General features: G+C 42.2%; 2 long non-coding RNA genes and 1 other non-coding gene across 5 annotated transcripts; 2 read left to right on the forward strand and 1 right to left on the reverse strand.

Annotated features, from left to right (window-relative positions):
• Nucleotides 1-8,674: 8,674 nt before the first annotated feature.
• On the forward strand, nucleotides 8,675-24,993 carry Gm31613. 3 transcript variants are annotated; one of them, XR_003951892.1, is made up of 4 exons: nucleotides 8,675-8,792; nucleotides 23,368-23,614; nucleotides 23,722-23,781; nucleotides 23,985-24,993. It is a non-coding gene; the product is annotated as a predicted gene, 31613 (long non-coding RNA). The 3 variants fall into 3 exon arrangements; XR_384991.2 differs by having other exon boundaries at nucleotides 23,368-23,781; XR_876181.2 differs by lacking the exon at nucleotides 8,675-8,792 and having other exon boundaries at nucleotides 23,044-23,781.
• Gm41477 lies at nucleotides 15,737-23,043 on the reverse strand. The gene is made up of 2 exons (XR_876182.2): nucleotides 22,463-23,043; nucleotides 15,737-17,066 (listed from the first exon to the last, which is right to left on the reverse strand). It is a non-coding gene; the product is annotated as a predicted gene, 41477 (long non-coding RNA).
• A 1,315-nt stretch (nucleotides 24,994-26,308) lies between the features above and the next one.
• On the forward strand, nucleotides 26,309-26,439 carry Gm25916. Its single transcript, XR_003952016.1, has one exon. It is a non-coding gene; the product is annotated as a small nucleolar RNA SNORA17 (small nucleolar RNA).

Here is a 26,439-nt window from a genome sequence, read left to right on the forward strand (position 1 = left end):
TCGCAGGCCACTTTCTCCTAAAAGAATGTATGATTTAGAAATAGCAAGGCCAGCAGGAACAGGCCAACATTAGAAGGGAGTGCTGTGATCTCAGAGGTATGTTGTGGGAGTAACAAGCCAGAGTTTGCCCAGACTTAGAACAGCATTTAAGATTTCTTTATCTTACGAAGAGAGGAATAAAATTCTGTTTCATTATCAGAGGAACAAATTAAACACAACGATTAATTTTCTGGCGCTGTCATTTTATGTCTGAGTTACAGCATTCAAACAATTTAATAAGAGGGTTAGGCCATTCTTTTCAAAACAAGACACATAATGATTTTGGTTTCCAGGAAAGGTGCCCAGGCATTTAAAAAGTCTATAATCAAAATTTCATTTTGAAACCAGCTTTGCTGGCCTGATTTATTTTGCTTCAAGAAACAGCCACCTCTCTTTGCCAGTCAAGTGTATATGCTTGCTATGTGGCCTGACAACACCAGGGGTGTTTTCTGTTTTTTTGTTTGTTTGTTTGTTTGTTTTTTCTTCTTCTGCAAATGAACAGGGTAATTTATTCACAAAGCTATATGCTAGTGAATTTTTTTGAAAATATTATTTGAAAATACTAAATTAAGAAATCTTATAATGCTGAAGTTTCCTTTGAAAACAACAACTATCTGGCTGCTGTGTTCTGTGGGGTTTGGCTCAGTGTGTTCTTATAACCAGTTTTATTCATCACACATAGTTTATTTCCATCAAAATAGAAAGCAGGAATCCCATAGAATAAATTATACATTGAAAGGTGTTTCTCTCAAAGGAAAGAAGTCTATCCAGCAAACACAGATACTGTTTAGTTTTCAGATACCAGAATTAAGACAAGGAAAAAGCCTTACTTGACATCCTTGCGCTATCTCGGGAAGAGATAAATACAGAAAGCCACGGTACAAAACAAGGTGAACCGTATCTGAAAAGGGGCAGCCGGGAAGAGGCACAGGAGCAGAGAGCAATAACGAAGCTGGGGCTGGAGCTGTTGGAAGAGATCCCTGATGTCCCAGAAGAAAAGCAGGCGCCACGTGATGGAAAAATGGGGGAAGCAATTGTTGGTAGGATCAAAAGGACCTTTGGAAGCATGGAGTTACAAAGACCCAATCGTGGGAATCAAGAAGGCCTTTGGAATGTGGACAGTGAGGCTGGTATGGTTAGCTGTGCCTGCTTCTGAACTTCTCAAGGTCCTGGGAGATCGTTATATGTGGGAGGTGCCAGTCATTTTTAAGCAGGATCGTGAAAGCCTTATATTTATATTGCTACTGGCTGTTCTGCCTGTCCATTTATATTACCACCTGTCCACTGTCTCTGCCTGCCACAAAAGTTTGTAAGGACTTCGAATTCCTACCACTTTCCACTCTCTTGTCTTGTGGTACCCAAGGGTGGAACCCGAGGCCACGGACATGCTAGGCAACCACTCTACAACCAACTATGATCTTAGCCCTTGGAACTTCAAACTTGTAGACTTGAGCACAACACTTGGTTTCTGTTTCCAAGGGGTGGGGCAAAGAGGTTAATTCTGTTGCAAAAAGACATTTAGGATGTATGGCTAAGAGAGAATCTGTGTCGTCTTAGAAGAAACAATTAAAGATGTCCTCGAGACTGAGCAAAAAATCGGTAACATTGTTGCAGTTTTATAAGACAAAATGAAATATGCTCTTATGGCTCTTAGCTCTATTTGAGGTCCAGGGGTTCTATCCTTTGCAAGGTGGGAACTGACTAGTGTATTCATCAGTATCAAAGGAAACTTGACTCCTTAAAAGAAAGGCAAAACTTTATTTACTAGAAACAGGAAGATTTGGTTGATACTCATTCATCACCTATGGTATTAAGAGCAGGAGCCCGGGACACTTTGTAGTCACAAATGAATGTAACTGGGGAAGTTACAGAGCCCTGATATTCACTCTTACTTTCTCTTATTGAGACATAAGGGTATAATATGTGCCGAGGTGGTTTCAGCTTAAGAGCTGGACATGGCTCATCTAAAGTAAGAGCTATGTGTGTATATTGTCTGTTTGTTTGTTGGCTTGCTTGCTTATTTATTTATTTTACCAGTGATTAGAGCATTGTTCAATCATTACTCAATGGCTGTGAGATACAAGGAAAGGTTTCTTGGGGACATTTTGGGGAATTCTCCTTTTGAAAGTGCTAGATTTGAAGCCACTCTATGTCTTGTGACATATGAACAGAGAACAAAGTTCTGGCCCCTCTGCGAAGTTGTCTTAAGATTCCAAAGTCAAGTTAATTCGAAGCCCCGGGCTGGGTTATAAAGGCAAAAACAACTAAGATCTGGTGTAATAACACAATTCAGTGTTGAGTCTGTCTCACTCCAGGCATTCACCTGACTTCTAGACGCCCCGTTGTGATAATAAAAACATCTCTTTAACACACACTGGTTATTTTGTGATATGTGTGTGTGTGTCACACAAGCCTCCTTTTTGACTCATTCTATGTCACTCTCTACAATTCCTCCCATATCCTCTTGATCCCAAGATCAGTGTTTTCTATTCACATAGGAAATTGACATATACCGTACACAGTGTCTTCTATTCAAATTCTACCATTCACCAGGGTGGTCAGAAAACCATACTTGACATGCTTATGTCAGATTCAGTGAAGTCTATCCCGAAAGAAAGAAAGAAAGAAAGAAAGAAAGAAAGAAAGAAAGAAAGAAAGAAAGAAAGAAAGAAAGAAAGAAAGAAAGGAAGGAAGAAAGATTGATTAATTTATGTGAGTACTCTGTAGCTGTCTTCAGACACTCCAGAAGAGGGAGTCAGATCTCATTACAGATGGTTGTGAGCCACCGAGTGATTGAGGGGATTTGAACTCAGAAGCTGCAGAAGAGCAGCCAGTGCTCTTAAGAGCTGAGCCACCTCTCCAGCTCCAGTGAAGTCTATCCTAAAGACCTTTAAATTTGCTCATACCACTCACTTCCAAATCACTCTCCCATAAACCCCACCTCTCCATTTTCCTAACCACCAAGTCCTATCCCGACACATCTGCCAAGTGTTAACTCCCTTCCTGAGGGAAGCTGGTTGCATCGCTTCTCGTGCCTTGCTCTTGGGTTCCTTTCTGGTTTCACATTAGTTCAGTTACTTCCCATTTTCTTTCTTTCCTGAACTTGAAAGAGGTCGTGCTTTGCCCTCTTATAACCCCGCCTGTGCTCAAAGCAGACCCTTCCTCTTCCTCTGCCCTTCTACTCTCTCAGTTTCTAGCTTTGTGCAGTCGGTACAGCAGGGAGGGGTTTGCTGGAGGAAACGCACGTAAGTAATTAAACAGAGTCTGATAAGCTTGCTTGCAGCTCATTTGGACTTAAGTGCTTAGCTCTCTCTCTCTCTCCCTCTCCCTCTCCCTCTCTCTCTCCCTCTCCCTCTCCCTCTCTCTCTCTCTCTCTCTCTCTCTCTCTCTCTCTCTCTCCCTCTCTCTCTCTCTGTGTGTGTGTGTGTGTGTGTGTGTGTGTGTGTGTGTGTGTGTGTGTGTGTGTACATGCCCAGACACACACGTGAAAGTCAGAGGACAATCTTCTCGGGTCTGAACTCAGGCTATTAGACTTGGTGTCGAGTGCTTTTACACACTGAGCAATCTCAATGGACTTTCCCATCTCTCTCAATTTTTTGCATTTTGCTTCTGTGTCAGAGAAGCATAGCACAGAAATACCTTTCCCCTTCTCCCCCTGATCTTAATGATCTTGTTAAATTTTTTTTTTTTTTTGCCAGCCCTCATGCTTTAACCAGTGAACAGTCATATCTTCGTGCACATCTACAGCCATAGCTTCCTCTGTTCTGTTCTCATGGAGGCTGGCATCATTTCAGTCAGTCTTGGCGCACTCGGTGGCAGCCATTTCTTGAGCTATGTCTAATCAAAACAGGGAAGCACTCACGCTCAGAGCGGGCAGCAGGGGAAGTGGCTAAGCTATGGAAGGGTTAGCTTTCAGCTGGCTTTCCTTTTCCTCTTAACTCCCTGTGACTGACTTTTCACTAGAGCTTCCTGGTGTGCAGAGCAGAGCCCCCAAAGGGGACTTTCTGCCTGGAAAGGGTAAGTCGTGTGTCACAAAACTGCCTTTGTGGTGATCAGGAGCACAAGGGAATCTCGTTAAAGGGTATTGAAAGTTTCTGGAGCTTGCAGGAAAAAAATTCTACTTTTGGGAGTCAGTGAGAGACTGAAGGAGAAATTCTAGCAAAAGGATCAGAATCAGAGCAGCTGCAGAGGATTGGTGGGGTGCCAGCACCTGGACAACTGGCTGGGGGGAGGGAGGGTCACTATAGACACTATAGTACCCACATACTGTGTGCATCCCCCCAAACACACACACACAATTTTTAAAAGTTCCTGATTAACCTGGCCTGGCTTTAACTCTAAAAGGGAAATGATATAGTTTTCATTATAACACGGGCAATCATGCTTAAAATAGCGGCACCCACTGCCTCTGAAAATGATTCCAAGAAAAATGATAATTAGCAGGATAAGCAAGCAACTGACCACTTACTTTAAAATATAGCATACCTCTGATCTAATTTCCAACTGATAACTACCATTTCTTTCACCAGATCTCGTGTGTGTGTGTGTGTGTGTGTGTGTTAAAGAAAGGGAATCCAAGGTTGAAGTGTGAACATTCTTTCTATTAAGCCACAGAATAGCCTTGACTGAAAAGATACCATGTGGTCTGCAGTAATGGTATGCACACGCTTCTTTTTTTTTTTCCATTTTTATTAGATATTTAGCTCATTTACATTTCCAATGCTATACCAAAAGTCCCCCATACCCACCCACCCCCACTTCCCTACCCATCCACTCCCCCTTTTTGGCCCTGGCGTTCCCCTGTACTGGGGCATATAAAGTTTGCGTGTCCAATGGGCCTCTCTTTCCAGTGATGGCCGACTAGGCCATCTTTTGATACATATGCAGCTAGAGTCAAGAGCTCCGGGGTATTGGTTAGTTCATAATGTTGTTCCACCTATAGGGTTGCAGATCCCTTTAGCTCCTTGGCTACTTTCTCTAGTTCCTCCATTGGGAGCCCTGTGATCCATCCATTAGCTGACTGTGAACATCCACTTCTGTGTTTGCTAGGCCCCGGCCTAGTCTCACAAGAGACAGCTATATCTGGGTCCTTTCAATAAAATCTTGCTAGTGTATGCAATGGTGTCAGCGTTTGGATGCTGATTATGGGGTGGATCCCTGGATATGCACACGCTTCTAATGCCAGCACTCTGTGAGCTCAAGGCCAGCCTGGTCTACAAAGTGAGTTCCTGAATAGCCATGGATATGCAGAGAAACCCTGTCTCATGAAAACAAAATCAAACCAAACCAAAAAGATTTCACACGCATAAATAAAGAGGCACCAAGACACCAGCACTTGAGCTACCATCCCAGCTCCCTAACGTACTTCTTTAAAGAGAATATGTATTTATTTTTATTTGAAATATATGAACATTTCCTGCCTTTACAGATACCCAAGACATGTGTGCCTGGTTACCAAATCTGACTGTAATTACAGACAGTGACGAGCATTTATGTAGGTTGGAAACAAACCCAGGTCCTCGGTAAGAGCAGCGTGTTCACTTAACCACTGAGCCTTTTCTCCAGCTCCCTAGTATACTCTCAAAAGGAGTTTCTGGAGCCAGCAAATGGCTCTGCGGGTAAAGGTACTTGCCACCCAGCCTGATGGCCTGAGTTCAATCCTATATAGTAGAAGGAGAGATCGAATCCCACATGTTGTCCATGCCATGTACTGGTGCACCATGATGCTTATATATACACTTGCAAGTACATATACACAAGTGCACACTAACTTAAATATAATAAAATAAATGTAAGGAAAAGACAACACAGTCTATATAATTTTGGCATGGTAAACACACTGAGAGCACACAGCATTGCAGAGATAATTCCCTGGTGAACATGACTGCCTACCGTACCCCCTTCTGTGTCGAGCAAGGGCGTGGGAGCCCCAGGGAGGATTGTTGAAACTACTTATTTGCTTCACATGCTATCATTATCATTACATCACTGGGGGCTTGGGTAGACATTTGTTTAGCTCTGTTACAGTCTGGCAAGTTCATGTTCAAAATCTTTAATTAGAAGCCACATTTCTCTAGCCTGTTCTGACGCTAGAGCAAAAGTTACACACTCACACTTGTTGAGATTTCTCCCTTTTCTCTCAGTTGTCACAGTTATCAATGACCAAAGACAAAGCCAGCTCTCTTGGTCTTCAATGTAGGAAATACTGTTCCACACCATTTCATAATAATATTTACAGATTCACTAGTTGGGACGATCACAGATCTTTACTAGTGTACATGCTCTTTATGTTAAACGTGAGTTAATGGTTCTAGATGGCATTTTGTGTTTCTTATTTGCTTATATTGCTGTGTCAGGACTTGATGGCTTTATATATTATTCTGTGCTTCTTATTTGTTCGCATTGCTGTGTTCAAGGTCTTTACACGTTGTGGACTTGTGGCACGCAGAACTGCATTGTGGTCTGAAGCCTCGTTCTATCTCTTCTAGATCCCTCCCATTCTCTAATTTTAAAAATAACTCTCTTGCATGCTTAAGGTCATCCTGGTGTTCATTTTTGAAGACCTGAACTGATGCAAGCAATAGTGGAAGTTGTCCAAGAAAGCAGTAACATCATAGTATGGAATGGTCAACTACTTCTCGCTAGCCTTCACATTATGTAAAGTAGCAAAATCTCTCGGTTATTGTTTCTTCTGTTTGTGTACACACACGTAGGCATGCTGGTGCATACATACATACATGGGTATGTATAGAAGCCCTAGGTCAGTACTGGTATCTTCCCCAGTTGCTCTTCATCTTAATTAATTGAGAAAAGAATTCTTAATGAACGTGGAGCATACCCATTCAATAGTCTGCCCCTCGTAGCAAGCTTTCTCTGCTTCTTTAAGTGGTGACATTATAAGTGCTATGCTAGCTTTGCATGGATGCTGAGATTCAAACATAGGTCTGTCCTCATATGGTAAGCACTTCATCCACTGAGCCATCTCCCTGTGCTCCCCCACACGAACTTACTCTTTTTATAAACGTCTTGATTGTGGAATGTAATGCTTATAGCTAGGATGATACATAGGAATGTTCATAATAAAATGCCCCGTATATATAAATACACATATAAAATGACATAACATAATGATCAACAAGCAAGGTTACTGTCAGGACCTATGGCAGGTTCCCAAATCTTTCTTCTTTCATAGAGGAATTTTGGCAAGGGATGACATCCAAAGACCTAGGTCTGTGTGATCCAGGTGGAATACAGACACTCCCATAGTTCACACCTTCAATCCCTCTGACTGAAACACAGACACACCTTTAGTACACACCCCTTTTACTATGCAATGAGTGTTGAAACGTCAGAGGTATGAACAGTTTGTATTTTAGATTCTAAAACTAGTCCTTCCCTTTCTTGGAGCAAAAGTTAATTGAATCCTGTCCTGTTTTCAGGTTTGTTCCAGCGCTTGCCATATTTCTCTACAACTGGAGAGAATTTCAAAGCATTAATTATTATCTGCTAATTGCTGGGAGCCTACTACATATTCAATACAGTTTCCATTCAGTAGACCAGATTTATCAGACCCCGTAAATTGTTTATTTTCTTCTTTCTCCCCTGAGTACTTTAATGTCGCTTTAGAGGGAGAGGAGAAAATCTGTAATTTTTAAAGTATAGTCCATCTCTCAATGTTTCTAGGCTACTAAGCATTTTAAAAATGCATATCTAAGATATAGAATTCCAAAGCTGTGTGATGCAGTATATGCTATGAGAACCGTAGAAAATACATAGTGAGCTTTGAGGGAACTGCATCTCTTATCAGCATATACTTCGGAGATTGAAATTGAGGTGATAACATTTATTAACAGCTTATAGCTTTAATCAAAATTTATTGTAATGGTACTGTTTAAAAAAAAAAAACATCAAAGTCTCCTCCCAATTCTGCTCTATTCCCCTTAGAATGAATCTTCTTGTTCCAGTTGTTGCTATGGTTACCAGTCATGTCTTAGCTATATTGTGAATCTTTTGCTTTCTGCCCTGGGCTTCTCCATCCTAGATGTGGGAGATGCCTATGGGAACTTGTCCAGATATTCTAATGCATGGACAGATTTCAAAGGTGAAAATATTAATATTTCATGTGAGATCATTTGACCAGTGGATGATGGGAGACTGGACAGATATCTGTCTTCTCTCAAGTGGATAACCTTGGGCAGAGTTCTCCAGAGTCTCCTGTTGGTAGTAAAATCAAGACCCAGCTACTCACAATGAAGGTCACATTGATAATAAGTTCCTTATTTGTGTTTCTTGGGGTTACCACCTCCACTCCAAAGTCATACTGATCTCGTTTTGGGAAACTCAGCAAAAGACAGAGAAAAAAATTGACATCTCATAAACCTGTTGGTAAAGATACCTCACCACCATGAAAGGGAGTGTAGCCTTTATTAACTGGTTAGCAAATCTTATTTAAAAGAACCAAGTGTGGTTAAAACAAAGTGGTCCAAGCCCAACAGTAGGTATTTTTCTATTGGGGGAGTTTTAGCCATGGGTGGTGACATGCTCTGAATGAGCAAGGAGAGATAAGGGGACTTTGTGACTCATTTTTGCTCTATGATGTCACCTTATCTCTCCTTGCTCATTCAGAGCACTTCAGCACTCAAGGCAAGCCACCATTTTTTCCTCCTGTTTCGAGCTCTGCAATATCAGCTTGTCCTTTCTCAACTAGGAAGAAGATGTTGTCACTAACAGATGATTTAAAGTGGATCCAACTGGTAACTGAATGAAGAATCTGCTATTTTTTGTGGGTAGACTAGATAGTTAATAGGTTCTTTTTTAAAATGAAAAACAAACAAAAATCATTTTTATTGGTTCATCCATAAGAAGCAAATCCTCATGGTTAAATTATTATTATTATTTTATTTCTGGATTTGTTTTTTATATATTTTTTAATTAGGTATTTTCCTCATTTACATTTCAAATGCTATCCCAAAAGTCCCTTATACCCTCCCCTACCCACTCCCCTACCCACCCACTCCCACTTCTTGGCCCTGGTGTTCCCCTGTACTGGTGCATATAAAGTTTGCAAGACCAAAGGGCTTCTCTTCCCAATGATGGCCGACTAGGCCATCTTCTGCTACATATACAGCTAGAGACACGAACTAGTTAATAGGTTCTTAAAATGTTTCTTGAACAACCACCATCGTTCCTAGACTGATACACCAATAAGACACTCAAAATGTCAAGTTCAGAGGAAATAAGTGCCCCTTATACCCCCTAGTTCTAATTCTTGTTGCCTTTTTTGACAGTACATATTGTCATTAATTGGGTAATTTTATTGTCTTTTTCAAAATGCTTCAGATAAATTTTTCCCATTGTAGAGAATCTTGGTTTGGTGTTTGGCTTTTTTATTTTTTAAGTTATTGTTGAGGGAGTTATCCTTGAGAGAAGTGGAATAGGAGCTTTAGACCAAGAAATCTAATCTCATTTGAGGAAGCACATATCAGTTAAAATTGGTACGTAAATTCATTATATCACAAGGGGTTGATTTCTCTAGGAAGCACAGTATGGTGATTTGAATATACTTGGCCCTGGGATTGTCACTATTAGGAGGTGGGGGTCTTGTTTGGAGGAAGTGTGTCACTTTGGAGCTGGGCTTTGAGACCTTCCTCCTAGATTCTCATGAGTCAGTCTTCTCCTGGCTGCAGTGAGATCAAGATGTAGAACCTTCAGCTGCTCCTGAACCATGCCTGCCCAGAAGCTGCCACGCTTCCCGCCTTCATGATAAAGGACTGAATCTCTGACCCTGTAAGCCAGCCGCACTTAAATGTCTTTTCTAAGAGTTGCCTTGGTCATGATGTCTCTTCACCGCAATTGAAATCCTAACTAAGACACACGGCTTTCCTGACGCTCAAGCCTATTACTTAAATAACAGGGAGTGTAAAAAAAGAAAAAATAACAAGAACAACACATTATTAAGCGTTTATGATGGATTAAAAAAAAACTGTGTCTACTTTGGACATATCATTTCTAACTCTCAAAACAAGCCAGCCAGGGAATACTATTACCTTCATCTTTCACTTAAAGAAAATAGTAATTGAAGGGCAGACAGCCGATAAAAGGACACTTCAATTAGAATTGTATCATCACCATCACCACCACCATCATCATCATCACTGATGTCATCACAATTCATTCAGACTTATGCACATGCTTGTGACCGAATCTTGATTGAGCATCTTATATTAGAAAATAATTCCTTGAGATATTCACATTGTGCTCATTCTGTAAAAGGAGCTATCTGATTTGAAGGTTGACTTCAAGGTCATGTGGTGAGTATTTGCATCTTTGGGACTTAGCTGAGATATGAAGCCTTTAGATGTGATGCTAAGGTTCTGCCTGTCTCAACAGTAGGGTTTCTATCGAGCACATGTCAGGAGAGGTTCTATTTCCCACTGTCACCCCCAGCATCTGACTAACGCTGCTCTCTTCAAGGAACTATGCACATCTCCAGTTTAAGCAATGTGCAAAACAGCTGATGCGAATAAAACTTCTCCCTTAGAGGCCTTATCTTGTGCACGGTACATTCTTTGGTTTAACAAGACCTAAAGATCGCCCTGGAGGGCTGACCAGGGGAAACATCAGTAACTAACGTGCCTCAGTGAAGCATCAAACGAAAACTTAAATGGAAAATAGACACATTTTACGGTCAATCAGTTCCATTTGTAAGATTCCCTACAATGGGGTGTACGCAGCTGTGCCACGATGGGAAACTATGCTGTCAGTTGATTCTGATATTTGCTCATGTACAGTGAGTGTTCTTTTCTCACCAGACAGAACACTCTATCTCCAGTACTCAAGAAAGGGGGCGATGACTTCAAATGGATCACAGCATTGTGGATTTTAAGGAAGAGTCTTTGATGTGTCACACACAGACCCTAAGGATAATACAAAATGGCAATGTGGTGGGGTCACCTTAGCCATGGTTACCAACAGTGTCAGACAGTTTATCTTCTATGTAGATTCACCAAATGCCCAGCTTTTCCTCTTACACACACTCCCTAAAGTGTATCTCCAAAACAGCAAGCATGATTCCTTCTAGAACTCTTTAAAATAGATGGGATACGATGATATGAATTTATACTACAGAAAAGAAAATCTCAAGTACATTTTCACATGTAAACTGTACTGGCTGCTTTTGTGTGTCAACTTCACACAAGCCGGAGTTATCACAGAGAAAAGATCCTCCCTCGAGGAAATGCCTCCATGAGATACTGCTGTAAGGCATTTTCTCAATTAGTGATCATGGATGGAGGGCCCAGATCATTGTGAGTGGTGCCATCCCTGGGCTGGTAGTCCTGGCTTCTATAAGAAAGAAAGAAAGAAAGAAAGAAAGAAAGAAAGAAAGAAAGAAAGAAAGAAAGAAAGAAAGAAGGAAGGAAGGAAGGAAGGAAGGAAGGAAGGAAGGAAGGAAGAAAGAAAGAAAGAAAGAAAGAAAGAAAGAAAGAAAGAAAGAAAGAAAGAAAGAAAGAAAGATAAAGAAAGCCAGTAAGTAACATCTCTCCATGGCCTCTGCATCACCTCCTGTTTCCTGACTTGCTTGAGTTCCAGTCCTGAAGTCCTTTGGTGATGAACAGCAGTGTGGAAGTATAGGCAGAATAAACCCTTTCCTCCCCAGTTTGCTTCTTGGTCATGAGGTCTGTGTAGGAATAGAAACCCTGACTAAGGCATAAACCAAGATGAAAATGCATGGAAAGAAGTAGACTCTACCGTGGACTCCTTTGAGAAAGACTCATAACCCAACAACTATGCACATAAGTTATCTATTCACTTGAGGGTACTCTGTGACGTCCTTAGTTCTATGATAATTACATATTCCATTTCACACAAGAACAGGTTTGGGTTGTACGTGAGACTTAAGCAGAAAATGAAGAGTCCTAATTATAATTTGTCAGTCTGTGAGAAAACACATTTGTGTTGAAGATATAGCTCAGCTGGTAGAGCACCTGCCTACTATGTATGAAGCCCTGGGTTCGTCGAACTCCAGCACCAAATAAACTAGGCATGATGGTTAAGGCTTGTGGATGATCATCATCAGCTGCAGAGGGTCCTGAAGCCAGCCTAGGATATAGAGACCTTGTGTGAGAAAGAAAAAAAAAAACACCTTTACTCCCACCATGCATGTATCTTGGGCCATTGCGGCTTGTTTTCACTACTCTTTCCTAATAGCTTTTCTGCTAACGGAGACAAATGAGTTGCCATTGTCATATCATCTCTGTTAGAAGACACTTCCCAAAGAGGACCATCAGCTGGCTCTAGCTGACTTTCCATCCTTTGATTTCAGTGTCACCAGTTTATAGCATCTAGATGTCAGTGTGAAAGCCTGGGGTTCATCTGACAATCTCGGTTTTTTTAAATAAGAACTCAACAACACAGGCTCATGAGGTGCACCTTCGTGGGTTTATTTCTTCATTTTCCGTTCAGGTTCCGAGTCATGGGAGCCAGCATGCAGGCTGGGCCCCTGGCAGAAAGAAAGGATGCTTTGCATTTGCATCGCTTTGTCCCCCAAAAAATAAGAAGCAAGGGAGATTTGAAGTTTGTTGAGAGTCCTGCTTAAAAGGGGTTCTTAGGTAGTCAGGCCTTGTGAGGAAGGCCATTTTTTTTAATGCTACACATAAAATAATAGTAGTAAAGCACTCAGAAGTATCTTAGGAATGCCAGCTCCACTCAGAGTTAAGAATTCAGGTCTCTGTGTTTCTGCTTCCTTCCGTGCTCCTTCCACAGGGGTCACCCTCAGAGAAACCCGCTTCCTACAGTGACTCTGAATCGCCTTAGGTTTCCTCCACTTCTAGGGTTAAATGTATAAGTTCTAATTCTAAATATTTTTGATGGAGTTCAATTTCAAAGCATGAATCCTTTAAGAACCCTTTTTTAGGAATTTAGACTAAATGAAATTCTGTATTTTAACAAGTCTTTATGGCTCTGTGTCAATGGCATGCAAGAGAAGTTGAAAAACTAATTTTTATAAAGAAGACTGGGGTGACAAGGGACATTCAAGGAAGGAAGAAAGCAAGCAAGGGTTTGTTGTTGTTGTTGTTGTTTGTTTATTTGTTTCATTTTGTTTTTTGTTTTTTAATAATAATGTTCTTTCTTCTTGGTGTTTTAAAAACCAAAATATGGTACCAGCATACCATATTTTCAGACAGGATTTAGATTTGACAGATTCCCAATAAAATGTATTTATAAACTGTATTTAAATCTCTCACTAGTTCTGCCTGGTGTTTTAGTCAAGTAAGGAATCTCAAAAATAAATAGAAACACCAACAATCAAACTCTAACACTGACTTGTACTGAAAGTCTTGCATTGACTTTGGTGTCTTCCTAACTTTCTACTTTATCAAAATCCCTGAGTCACCATCCAATACTTCCCCCTCCTGGCCCCTTGCTGATATACTGATCTTTTCTGATTTTAAAGGTCCATGTTAAGAGGATAGAAGATTGAGAGCTTTTTTTTTCTTTTAAAGATTTATTATTATATCTAAGTACACTGTAGTTGTCTTCAGATGCACCAGAAGAGGGAGTCAGATCTCATTATGGATGGTTGTGAGTCACCATGTGTTTACTGGGATTTGAACTCAGGACCTTGGGAAGGGCAGTCGGTGCTCTTAACCACTGAGCCATCTCTCCAGCCCAATTGAGAGCTTTATACACATGTGTGAAGTTGGTAATTTAAGTCCCATGTTACTTTAGGAAGAAGCATGGGTTGTGTGTCTTAGACTTTTACTGCTGTAAACAGACACCATGACCAAAGCAACTCTTATAAGGACTATATTTAATTGGGGCTGGCCTTCAGAGGTTCAGTCCATTATCATCCAGGCAGGAACATTGGCAAGCATTCAGGCAGGTATGGTGCAGGAGGACCTGAGTTCTACATCTTCATCTGAAGGCTGCTAGCAGAATACTGCTTCCTGGCAGCTAGGCATAGGGTCTTAAAGCCCACGCCCAGAGTGACACACCTACTGCAACAAGGCAACACCTCCAAATCGTGCCACTTCCCGGGCCAAGCACACATAAACCATCACAGGTTGAGACAGGAATTTGTATCCATTTTTCCTCAGACCAGTCCCTCCTCTCTCGGATGTCTTTCCACCGTCTTCCCATTGGCTTCTCTGACCTCATTTCTTCTCTTTCTCTCCTACATCCTACTTCTGTCTATCTTAGTGACACCCTTCTTGCATCCTCGGCACGGATTCCACCTTACATCCAGCCTGCAACATAGCATGCTTACATCATCACCATCACCTGAGTCACCATCCAATACTTCCCCCTCCTGGCTGCCCCTTGCTGATATACTGATCTTTTCTGATTTTAAAGGTCCATGTTAAGAGGATAGAAGATTGAGAGCTTTTTTTTTCTTTTAAAGATTTATTATTATATCTAAGTACACTGTAGTTGTCTTCAGATGCACCAGAAGAGGGAGTCAGATCTCATTATGGATGGTTGTGAGTCACCATGTGTTTACTGGGATTTGAACTCAGGACCTTGGGAAGGGCAGTCGGTGCTCTTAACCACTGAGCCATCTCTCCAGCCCAATTGAGAGCTTTATACACATGTGTGAAGTTGGTAATTTAAGTCCCATCACCTGAGAGTTGATGCTCACCCTCTAGATTTTCCTGTCCACCTACATATGGAAATCTCCCCTGTTAGAAGCCCTATCTACCTCTCCATCACATCAGGATCACCCTTGCCAGATGTGGCACACCCTTTACTGGTATAACCTTACTTCCAAGAAAACAAACCAGTTGCCTCACCCTTTGATTAGCCTCAGATATCTCTCCCCACTCAGGGCGACCCATTGATAGCTGTTTTGGAAACAAGTTCTTGAGAAAAGAGTGATCATGAGTTTGTGGTTGTGGTTCTGTGACTTCAAATTCTTTAAGCCCTGCCTCTATGCTCTTTCAGGGTCTGCCCAGCATGGCATGGTCAGTAGGGACCTGAACTCTGTGTCCATCCATCTCCAGCCTTTTCTATCACATTGTCAAATATAAGTGATAAGAAAAATAATGAGAAAGAATAAGACATGAAAACTAACTTTAAAATTAGTATTTGTACATATGACTTCTCCGGATTCCAGGAAAATGACTTAAAAAGAGATAAGATTTTTTTCATAGGGTGTTTCTTTGTGAGCATATGAACAAGTATTATATGGGGGCTGATAACTCGCAGGAGTACAGCCCTAGTTACACAAAGATCTGGCTAATGCTTAAAAGCACCACTTATGAGAAGTTCACTTCTGACGTGTAGAGGGGAGGGCTTGATTGCTTCTCCCAGTAATCGCTTTCCTTATGCTACTTGGTAGTATTTTGCCTCCTTTTACAAGACAAATTTACATTAAAACACATATGTACAGTATCTATATTGGGTATATGTGATATATATATATATGTATATATATATATATATGTGTGTGTGTGTGTGTGTGTGTGTGTGTGTGTGTATATATATATATATATATAGAGAGAGAGAGAGACATGAATAGAGAAATGGGAATATAAGCAAAATAGTTTATAGTATTTGAAAAATCTATGAAACATTTCCATCCATAAATTATATTTCAAAGGCAAAATTAATCCTAGAAAGGGCATATTTCTCAAGCATTTGAAATGAACACTTTAGAAACCAAATTTACCTGAATCATAAATCATGACAAAACAAAGTGTTTACTTGTAGACTCACATGTTTTAATCAGCACCCATCTGTACAGCTCTCTAAAACTGAGTTTCTGGTGTTTTCCCAATGGTTGTGTAATTTAAAGAATGCTTTGGAAAACGTTTGTCGGTAACAATCATCAATGTTATCTTTTAAATGTTTAAATAAATCTTAAAATGTCCACAACTGCAATCGTCTCCAGAGAACATTGTTTTTTTTTTGTTTTGTTTTGTTTTGTTTTTTCCCCTTCTGTTTTGCTTTGGGAGTTGCAAGAATGAACTGCTCCTTCTACATGGAACTTGACCATTTCTTTTTTAATCTTTCTAATCTCCCTTCCTTTCTTTTCCATTCTTGAAAATAGTTTACAGATCTCTCTAAATGCCGAAGCACTAACTTTCTAAAAATAAAAAAACATGTTATCTTATATTCTCTTACACAACCACATTTCTTGAAATCCAGAAGATTAGCACTGATACAAGACTGCTTTCCAAAGAGCATTTCCTTCTTTCTGCCCTGGGGAACAGAGTCTATTCCATGTAAGTTCGTTCACACTGCCTTTGAGTGCCTCTTATGCCACATGGCTTTAAGGCCTTTTCTTTATTATTATTATTTTGACTTGTTTGTTTTCAGTCCAGAACAGTTCCCTCTTCTGTGTTTGTCTTCCATGGCATTTTCTTATTTATAGAGAAGCGGTCACTTGGTTAATAGAATGCTCCTGTCTTGGGTTTGTCTGATCATTTCCTCATGCTTTTTGACAGGTTATGCATTTGAGCAAGAACAGTACAGGAGTAACATTGTGTCTTTCTTAGCACAACCCAGCTGGAGGGCTCAGGATGTTGGTTTATCCCATTATTAGTGAGACGAAGCTTGATCACTTCTTCACTGTGAAAACATTGTGCTCTACTTTTGTGATGAGTTACCTGACACGTAGCAACCGTGTTCATAATTTCCAGAAGCTGGAATCTCCTCAGATGTCAGGGATGGCCGGCTTAGCAACGTGTGCACTACATGCTCAGATGCACTGTGTAGCAAAGGCAGCAAGCTACAGATGCCAGGGGTAATGACATGAACCTTGAAACCCTTGCACTGAGTGCAGGAAGCCAGTTACATGCGGCATGATCCCATGTTCACAACATGTATTCTCTGTAAATTATTTTAATTTTTACAGATTGACGTTTATTGTCACCCAGCTCCACTTCCCACTAAAGCTTTGTTTCCTGGTCCACTAAAATATAACAAATAGACACAACTTACTCCAGTCACCACGAGCCATGGTTAACTGTATCCCCTCAAACCATGAGCCAAAGGCCATTCCTCTTCCCTTAAGTTGCTTCTCGTATCTGGTCACGGGGATGAGAAAAGTAACGGACAAGATGGTAAGGACTTAAGACTATGTAGGACAAGAAAGCAAAGAAAAGGCTAAGGTAGTAGTAGATTGAACCAGTATCCTGAATTCAGTGGTTAACAACGGTCTCTATCTACACTGAAAACTGTAAATCCAGTCACCAAAAATAAGTGAAATTGATAGTATGCTTTTTTGGGGGGTTTTGTTTTTGTTTTTGTTTTGTTTTGGGTTTGTTCTGTTTTGTTTTATTTTTTGAGACAGGGTTTCTCTCTATAGTCCTGGCTATCCTGGAACTCACTTTGTAGACCAGGTTGGCCTCAAACTCAGAAATCCTCCTGCCTCTGCCTCTCAAGTGCTGGGATTAAAGGAGTGCGCCTCCACGACCGGCTTAGTATGCTTCTTTTTAAAGATTTTAATTGTTGTGTGTAATTAGTGTCTGTGCACTTGAGTGCAGTGGCTACGGAAGCCAGAAGAGGGCATCAGACTCCCTGGAGTTGAGTTACAGGTGGCTATAGCTGCACATGGATGCTGGGAACCCAATGCCAGTCCTCTGTAGTGCAATATACACTCTTAGTCTCTGAACCATCTCTCCAGCCTTCTGTCTTAGTTACATTTGTATTGCTACGACAAGACACCATGACCAAGACAACTTATGAAGGGTTCATGGTTCTAGAAGATTAAGAGTTCATGAGCATTACAGTGGGGAGTATGGCAGCAGGCAGGAAGGCATGGCACTGAAGCAGAGGCTGACAGCCTGCATCTTGATCCACAGCAGGAGGCAGAGACCTAATTAGAAACAGAGACTTTTAAAGCTTTGAGGTCTTTAACCAATGATACACCTCCCTCAACAGGACCATACCTGCTAATGCTTTCCAAAACAGTTCAAGCAGCGGGGACCAAGCATTCAAATATATAAACCTTGACGGGAGCCATGCTCATCCACACCACCACACTCTTTTTAAATAACATCTTAAATAATGTTTGCAAGGAGTTCTTAGAGACTATCTGGACTTCCTATTTCCTAATAAACACGCAGCTTGTATATAACCCAGTTCTTTTTGTCTCCACCCGAGTTTATAGCTCTACCTCCACATAAGCTTGATAGTGGCATGCAGATGTTACAGCTCTTATTGTCTTTCTCTTGTGGTCAATGAATCCTAGTCATAGAAACCAGAATATAGATATTGCTTGAGACTGTACTTTTCCCATGCAGGCACCCTTGGGAATTTCTGAGCAAAACTTGTATGGCTTCTCTTAATTCATATATAGACCTAGAAAACCTGTGGCTATAAAAAACACCTGCATCCGGTGATCTAGTTCAGTCTTGCTGAGTGGTCACGTGGCACTGGCCTGCCCATCTGCAGCTGAGTCAAGAAACCTGAAAGGGTTCTTGCCTCACTTCCCCTCTCAGGGTCTGCTATTGTGATCATTGGCTGATCATGCTGCTTCTAGGATATGGGGAAGAAGACATGGAGGAGCTTCCATTTCAAGATGGAATCAAAACAGAGGAACTGTGAGAACTGGAGAATAAAACCCTATAGCTCACTGGGAGCTTAATCTCCAGCACTATGGAAAACTGATGGCTGGGTATAGCCACAGCAGGAACCACAGGGAGTGCTGTGCCTGGCAGTGTTGCCATCTCAGTGACTCAAGAAAGCAGCCTGCTGTCTGGGAGGGACAGCAGAGACTCTCTGAGAAAGGTCAAGCAGGACTGCTTTTGGAACTTGACAATCTCATGGAACTCACTTTGTTGATTTTTGTGCTTTCTTGGGATTCTCCCACTCTTTCATATGCTTTCCACTTGAGATGACAGTGTCTGTTGAAAGCAAGGCACTATATTTGAAAGTATATAGCTTGTTTCACTTTACAAGTCAGAAAGGTGGTGCTGGAAGGAGTTGTCAGCTCTGTGGTTGTTAGGGTAGAATGGATACAGTTTGCAAGTGAGGAGATGGACTCCTGGAGCCATGGGTATAAGTTATACACCAAATGATTTTGTATTTTGTACCTCCACGTTTCATATTTAAAATTCAAACTCCAGGTATTAATATGAGGAGACAGGCACTGGATCATAATGTTTTAAATCATAAGGATAAAGGCTTTGTAAGTGGGATTACAAGAAATGGAGTTAGTTTTGCCTCTTAAGAATGCACCCAGGCAGTCACCTTTCTTCTCTTAGCTATAAGAGAACACAGGATAATTCTGATATACAACCTGCACAATGACCTCATCAATAAACAGTAGATGTGGTTATCGGTTAAAAAAAAAAAAAAAAAAAAAAAAAAAAAGAAACCTGAAAGGATGACACAGCAGAATTCCGAAGCATGGACTGAATGGTCACATGAAATTCAAAAGCAAAGGATTTCTTAAGTGAACCATCTACCTCTTGTCCAAAGCAGACCACAGGCAGCAGTCAGGAAAAGGAAGCTGTTTGATATTAATGAGCCAATTTAGAGTCTTTCTATAGTGCTACATTGCCTTAAGTACCAACTACTCCAGAGAAACTTTTTCTTCTGAACATTACGCACGCTGTGTCTTAGCTACTGTCCCTGTCATACTAAATCAAATTATAACTTTCATTTTTAATAGAACTAAGGACAAACGTTTTTCTTTCATCTCTTTTTATAAAACAGTATCTTTAGATTTCAAGATTATTTTAAGGTAACCCACTTTCAAATTTGCCATTGGAGACCACGAATCTATGTAAATTCACAATTGCCTGGCTGTGGTACCCCAGACAAGGCTCAGAAAGAAGAGAATTAAGATACTGCTGCCGTGATGGGTGTGGCACCACACACTTTTACCCCCAGCATTCAGAAGGCAGAGGCAGGTGGATATCGGTGAGTTCCAGGCTAGCCTCCCTTACAAAGCAAATTCCAGGACAGTCAGAGCTACACGAAGAAACCCTGTCTCAAAAACAAACAAACAAACAAACAAACAAACAAAGCAAGCAAGCAAACAAAGAATTCTGCTGTTGGAGACAAAGTTCGGAGCAGAGCCTGAAGGAATGACCATCCAGAGAGACTGCCCCACTTGGGGATCCACCCCATAAACAACCACCAAACCCAGACACTATGGCAGATGTCAACAAGATCTGTTGACAGTAGCCTGATATAGCTGTCTCCTGTGAGACTCTGCCAGTGCCTGGCAAATACAGAAGTGGATGCTCACAGTCATCCATTGGACAGACCACAAGGTCCCCAATGAAGGAGCCGGAGAAATCCCAGGGAGCTGAAGGGAACTGAAGCCCCATAGGAGGAACATCAATATGAACTAACCAGTATACCCAGAGCTCCTTGGAACTATACAACCAATCAGAGAAAATACATGGTGGAACTTGTGGCTCTAGCTATATGTGTAGCAGAGGATGACCTAGTCGGTCATCAATGGGAGGAGAGGCCCTTGGTCCTGTGAAGGCTCTGTGCCCCAGTATAGGGGAATGCCAGGACCAGGAATGGGAGTGGGTGGGCTGGGGAGCAGGGGAAAGAGGAGGGGATAGGGGATTTTCAGAGGAGAAACTAGGAAAGGGGATAACATTTGAAATGTAATTAAAGAAAATATCTAATAAAAATTTTTAAGTAAAAAAAAAATCCTGCTGTTGGTACAAGACAGCTTCCATCCAAAACAAATGTCATGATTCTACTCTTTGAGTTAGAAAACAAACACACAGAAATTAAATTTCTTTTTATGTTGTGCTGCATAACCAAAAAACATGCAAATCTCATTCTGCTGTTAAAATCCCTAGAAAAGGGCCAGAATGGCTACTCAGTGTAGAAAAGCACCTGCTGGGCTAGCCTGGGGTCCTGGTCTGAATTCCTGGTACCCACAGTAGCAGGAGAAAACTGACTCCTGAAGTCAGCCTGTGACCTCTACACATGCAATGTGGCATATGTGTGCCCACATTCCTACACACATGATACTCCCGAGGATACCCACACCATAATAAACATAATATCCAATAACTATGAAAACATGTTATTGACCCCTATAGAAGTCAAACCTTCCAAAAGAGGCACACAGCAGAAGGACCGCTTCGTCTCAATCTGTCCCTTGCTGTTCATCACTTTTCTCCTTCCAGCCCTCCTCCTGTGGTCCTCAGTCTGCAGGGTTCTTAATGCTTTCTTCATGTGTGGCTTACTCCCACACACCCTGAAACACTCACCTCTGACCTCTCCCAAAAGCTCCTCCTGCCCTGCTACGGCCTGGCTCTGTGTAGCTCTTTCATACAATGTTATAATAACAACTGGCTTTAATCTTTATATTTATTTTTATTAACTGAGTTGCGGAGAAGGGGCTGTGCTAATGAAAAGTTCGGCATACTGCAGACATTCAGAGATATTGGGTGAAGAAGAAAAGGAGGAGAAGAGAGGGATTCGGGGAAGGAGGAAGGGAGGAAAGGAGGGGGGAGAGGGAGAAGAAAGGGCACATTAAAAGACATGAGTGAAGCTGGTGTTGATGTTATGCTATGAGTACAAGAAAATAGTAGCTAGACTGTTTCTCAGCGTCATCGTTCACTTTCAAAGCTCAGACACACTACCATTGTGCCAGAAGCTTCATACTCAGCTTTCTGAAAAACTGAAACCCACATCCATTCTAGTGTGATGTCTGTTTGTGATAAAATGCTGAGCAAAAGCAACTACGGGGGAGCAAGGAAGTTATTTTGTTTGCACTTACTGTATCACCATTATCGAGGGAAGGAAGGGTAGAAACCAAAGAAGAAACATGGAGGTGGGAACTGAAGCAGAGGCCATAGAGGAGTGGTGTTTACTGGCTTGCTTTTCAAAGCTTGTTCAGCTTGCTTTCTTATGCAATCCAGGAACACCTGCCTAGGGAGTGAACTGCCCACAGTGAGCTAGGCCCTCCCACATCAACCATTAATCAAGAAAATGCCCCTACAGGTTTGCCAATCTGTTGTAGCCAATTCCTCAATTTCAGTTCCCTCTTCCCAGGTGACTCTATCTGGTGTCATGTGTGACAAAAACTAACCAACACTCTACCATAAAAGATTCATTTTGCAGGTTTAGAATTAGGAATCTGAGGGGCTGAACGTGATGGTATAAGCCTTTCACCACGGTACTCTGGAGGCAGAGGAAGGTGAATCTCTGTGTTCAATGCCAAGATCAGCTAGGGCTACATAGTGAGACTCTGTCTGAGAGAGAGAGGGAGAGAGAGAGAGACAGAGACAGAGACAGAGACAGAGACAGAGACAGGAAGAAGAGAGAGAGGAAGAAGAGAGAAGAGGGAGAGAGAGGAAGAAGAGAGGAGAGAGAGAGGAAGAAGAGAGGAGAGAAGAGAGAAGAGAGAAAAGAGATGAGAGAGAGAGAGAGAGAGAGAGAGAGAGAGAGAGAATGCATTAGGAGGTATGGGAAAGAAAAGGCTACAGGAGTAACTTACCTGGCTTGATTAACTTGACATATATGAGTCCCTGTGTTCGATCTCCTTCGTGTGGTGGTGCACCCCTGTAGTGCACAAAAGCAGAAGAATCAAAGTGCAAAGGTCACCCTCGTCTGCAGAGCAACTTTGATGCTAACCTGTACTATATGGGACTCTGTCTCAGGAGAAAATGAAAAGGTCATCTGTGTCTAAAGATGATGGCAAATCCCCAAGCCTTTACCGTGAACCAGAGATGGGCTTGGTGAGCCAAGGACCAAGCAAGACTCAGAAACTGAGATCCTTCAGCAACAATGTCCCACCCAGATCCAGTGTGTGTGCTTCCACACTGCTTTGCGGCAGCAGCTTTGAGGTGGGAAAGTGGCACACATTTCCTCCTCTGGAGAAACTGAGCTCCTAAGATAGTAATTAGATAGAGGTGATCCTTTCAGCAGCAGCCAGACTTTCAGCAGCGTTCCGGGATCAATGTCCCACAGAAGGGCGAGAAAGTACCCCGCCTTCCACGATAATGTGCTGATTCAGCTAATTTAGCTAGCGTGGCACCAGATTTGCAAGTGCTCTGTGCACATGACGTCTGCCTCTTTGAGCTGAACTCCAAGGAAAGGTTTCCCTCGAGGTTAAGCCAGGCTGCCTGAAAGCAATATGACTGTCGCCCTGGTCACGTTATCTGAACCGCAGGATTTCCTAGGGTTTAGGTTTCCAATGCTTCACTCTGATTTCTTGGGGTGATAAGTAAGCTTACTCATTTTGAAACGCCTTTTTTTTGTTTTGTTTTTAGTGGTCACCCTTAGATAGCAGCAAACCCTTAGATAATTTTTCTTATGCGTAGGGCAGGGAAGAGATTTGCCTTCGATTGTTACCTTTTACCAGAATGTCCTTAAGGAAACCCCTCCCCCCTTTCCTTCCAGACTTCGCGAAACACAAAACCATCTACTGTGAAGATCCCCCTGTATCTGGCGAGTTTTAGTTTTATTCTCAATTCCTTGAGATGCAGAGATCAGGTCGCCCACACACTAGTAGTTAAATATGGTGAGTGGGAGAAGCTGTCTTTCACCTTTAGCCAAAAATCTTTTACGTTGTTTCTGCCCTTTGCCTGGTCACCCATCTGCTTTGGAAATCAGAAAACGAGTTATAAAGCCTAATTGGACTCAAACTGTAAGAGAAAAAGCAAAAGCGGGGGGCGGGGGGGGGGCGTAAGAAGAGAAAGGCTGTTCACGAATCTACTCGTCCCATCCCCCACCCCCTCCCCGGCGTCCATGCAGACTTCTCCAGAGTCTGGATCACTAAAGAACAGTGGCCAAGTGGCCACTTTTGCATCTGAGGTATGCTATTATCCTTCTCTCTTCTCTATTCTCTTCTCTCTCTTCTATTCTCTTCCCCCCCCCCCCGCCCCGCCCTCTCCTTCTTCCCCTCCCCTCCCCCTCTCGTTAATTAGAGGTCCTGGAGGGAGGCTCCTCATTGTTTCTGACAGACAGTTTCCGAGAGAGAGCAGTGCGACTCTGGAACCTTTTTTTTTTTTTTTAAGAATTGTTTCGTTGAGGCGAAGCCCCACCACACCGGGATCCTTATTATCACGTGAAGCAGCGAAGGAGGAAGGAACGTCGTCCTTGGGCGGTAACAGAGGAGCTGATGAAGTCCTGTTTCTGAAAGCCTTGTCTCCTAAGACGGAAAACCTGGAGAGAGTACCTCAGTTTTCACTGATGCTCACAATAAGATACCAAACACACACACACACACACACACACACACACACACACACACACACACACACACACACACACAGCAAGACTTCACGAGTAAGGCTTATCCCCACGATAAGCATGTCACCTGCCTGCCTGCCTGCCTGCCTTCCTCACTTCCCTTTTCTCCCCCGGGTTTTAAACGCGACCCTCAGCCCACTAAATCGACTCCTTCATATGAAGACGTGGCAACCCCTGCGCTCTGAAAAACACTCCGTGGTTTGCCCTTTTATTTCTCTCACCCTGTAACTCAATATTAGAGTGATTCTGAATTGAGGACAAGCCTGATGAGTTTGAGGCGTGGGATAAAGGAATCCGACCAGCTCTGAGCTCATTGTGTTTTTAAACCTTGCTCTGTGTGTTCATTCTCGCCACAGCGAGGATGCTATTATCTTTGCTCAGAGAGCAGACAGTCCCGGGCCTGTTTCCCCCTGTTTCTCTTTGATCCCTGCAGCCAGCCCAGCCCAGCCCCCAGCCCTCGGTTCAGATTGGCAGAGGCTACTGGGACTCTGGGAATTTGCGGGGCTGCAGCCTGCTGAGCGTTCACTGCTCCACCCGACCACCTCCCTGCTGAGCGTTCATTCTGGATCTTTGGCGTCCAGGGTTGATTTTTTGCGCTTTTCTGGTGTTTATTCTCGAACTGCACACGGGCTTTTTAGTTTGTTGCTCAGGAGATGACAAAAGCGAGTGAAGATTTTGTTTTAGTCGTGTGTTTGCTTAGCTAGGACCTCATCAGGGAAGAATTTGTCCACTCAAAAGGTGCTTTTGTAAAGCAATTAAAAATTAGTAAGTGTTTTAGCCTGGGACCGCGGTGCACACCTGGAATTCTTGCAATCCCGAGTGGGAGGATTCTGAGTTCAAAGCCATCCTTGCCTTTCTAGTGAGTTCAAGGCCTACCTGTACTACATAATACCTTGTTTAAAAATAAAAAGAATAAACAAATTAAATGTTCTGAAATTAATTTCTGGAGTGTTTTTTTAAATTATTTCTGGCTTTTTTGTTTGTTTGTTTGTTTGTTTGTTTGTTTGTTTGTTTTTCGAGACAGGGTTTCTCTGTATAGCCCTGGCTGTCCTGGAACTCACTTTGTAGACCAGGCTGGCCTCGAACTCAGAAATCCGCCTGCCTCTGCCTCCCGAGTGCTGGGATTAAAGGCGTGCGCCACCACGCCCGGCTCTGGCATATTTTTAATGTTTTAGACCAAGGTGGACTGTAGGCAGTCACAGATTAGGGGTATTCACATTCCTAAAAGGACAGTGGGAAGCCTTTGGGGGGTGGCATATTAGATAGCCTGCACATCAGATATTTACATTATAACACGATTCATACCAGCAGCAAAATTAGTTATGAAGTAGCAACGAAGGTTGGAGGTCACCACAGCATGCAGAGAGGGTTAGGAAGGCTGAGAACCACTGGTCTGGACTCAATGCTATACCTACCTTATCCCTAGCGAAGGCTAGTCATGGTTTGTCTCTACAGCCTCTATTCCTTAACCTAAGTCTGATTCTGTTTGCCTTTGAAAGAGTCCTATCTCTAATTCGAGAGGGACAAAGGAGGGTAATAGAGTGAAAAGTTCAGTGGGGCATTAGGAAAATGTCACAAATCCCATTGGTTTGGAAACCACTTCACTTGAGAGGGTATTTTTTTATTATGTATTATGTCTATGTATTGATTATGCATAATGGGTTTCACTGTGACACTTTCACATGTGGATATATTTTTCCCACATTCATCCCCTACTCCCCCAAATGAGAAGGTTTTCACAGAAGTCAATATGGCGTGTCTCTTGGCTTGCTGTTGGACATAAAGCCAGGGCTTCATGCAGAGAAACCATGAGCTCTGCTCACACGACATGGCTGAAACCATAAGACACAGAGGCCATATGAGGACTCAGATCTTTCCTGACAACTCAAATGCTGTTGTGCTGTAGAAATACAAAATATTAGCTAAGTGCAACGGCCCAAACCTGGAATCCTAGCTCTAAGGAGGCAGAAGCAGATCTCTGTTAGCTCCAGGCCAGTCAGGCCAACAGAGCAAGACTCTGATATTTTTGTTTTTGTTGGGGGGGGGGGTGTTTTTTGTTTGTTTAAAAAAAAAAAAAAAGAAACAAAATGATGCCCGTAGAAGCATTGCAGGTGTGAGTATTCTGTCACATGTGTGTCTGCAGGTGGCAGAGAGGAGAGAGGCTACACCTTTGCTCAGTGTTCTGACCCGTGAACACCTGACTGGGTGTAGCCTGACACT

This window comes from Mus musculus, chromosome 16 (genome assembly GCF_000001635.26).
Source record: "Mus musculus strain C57BL/6J chromosome 16, GRCm38.p6 C57BL/6J".
NCBI classification, from domain to species: Eukaryota; Metazoa; Chordata; class Mammalia; order Rodentia; family Muridae; genus Mus; species Mus musculus.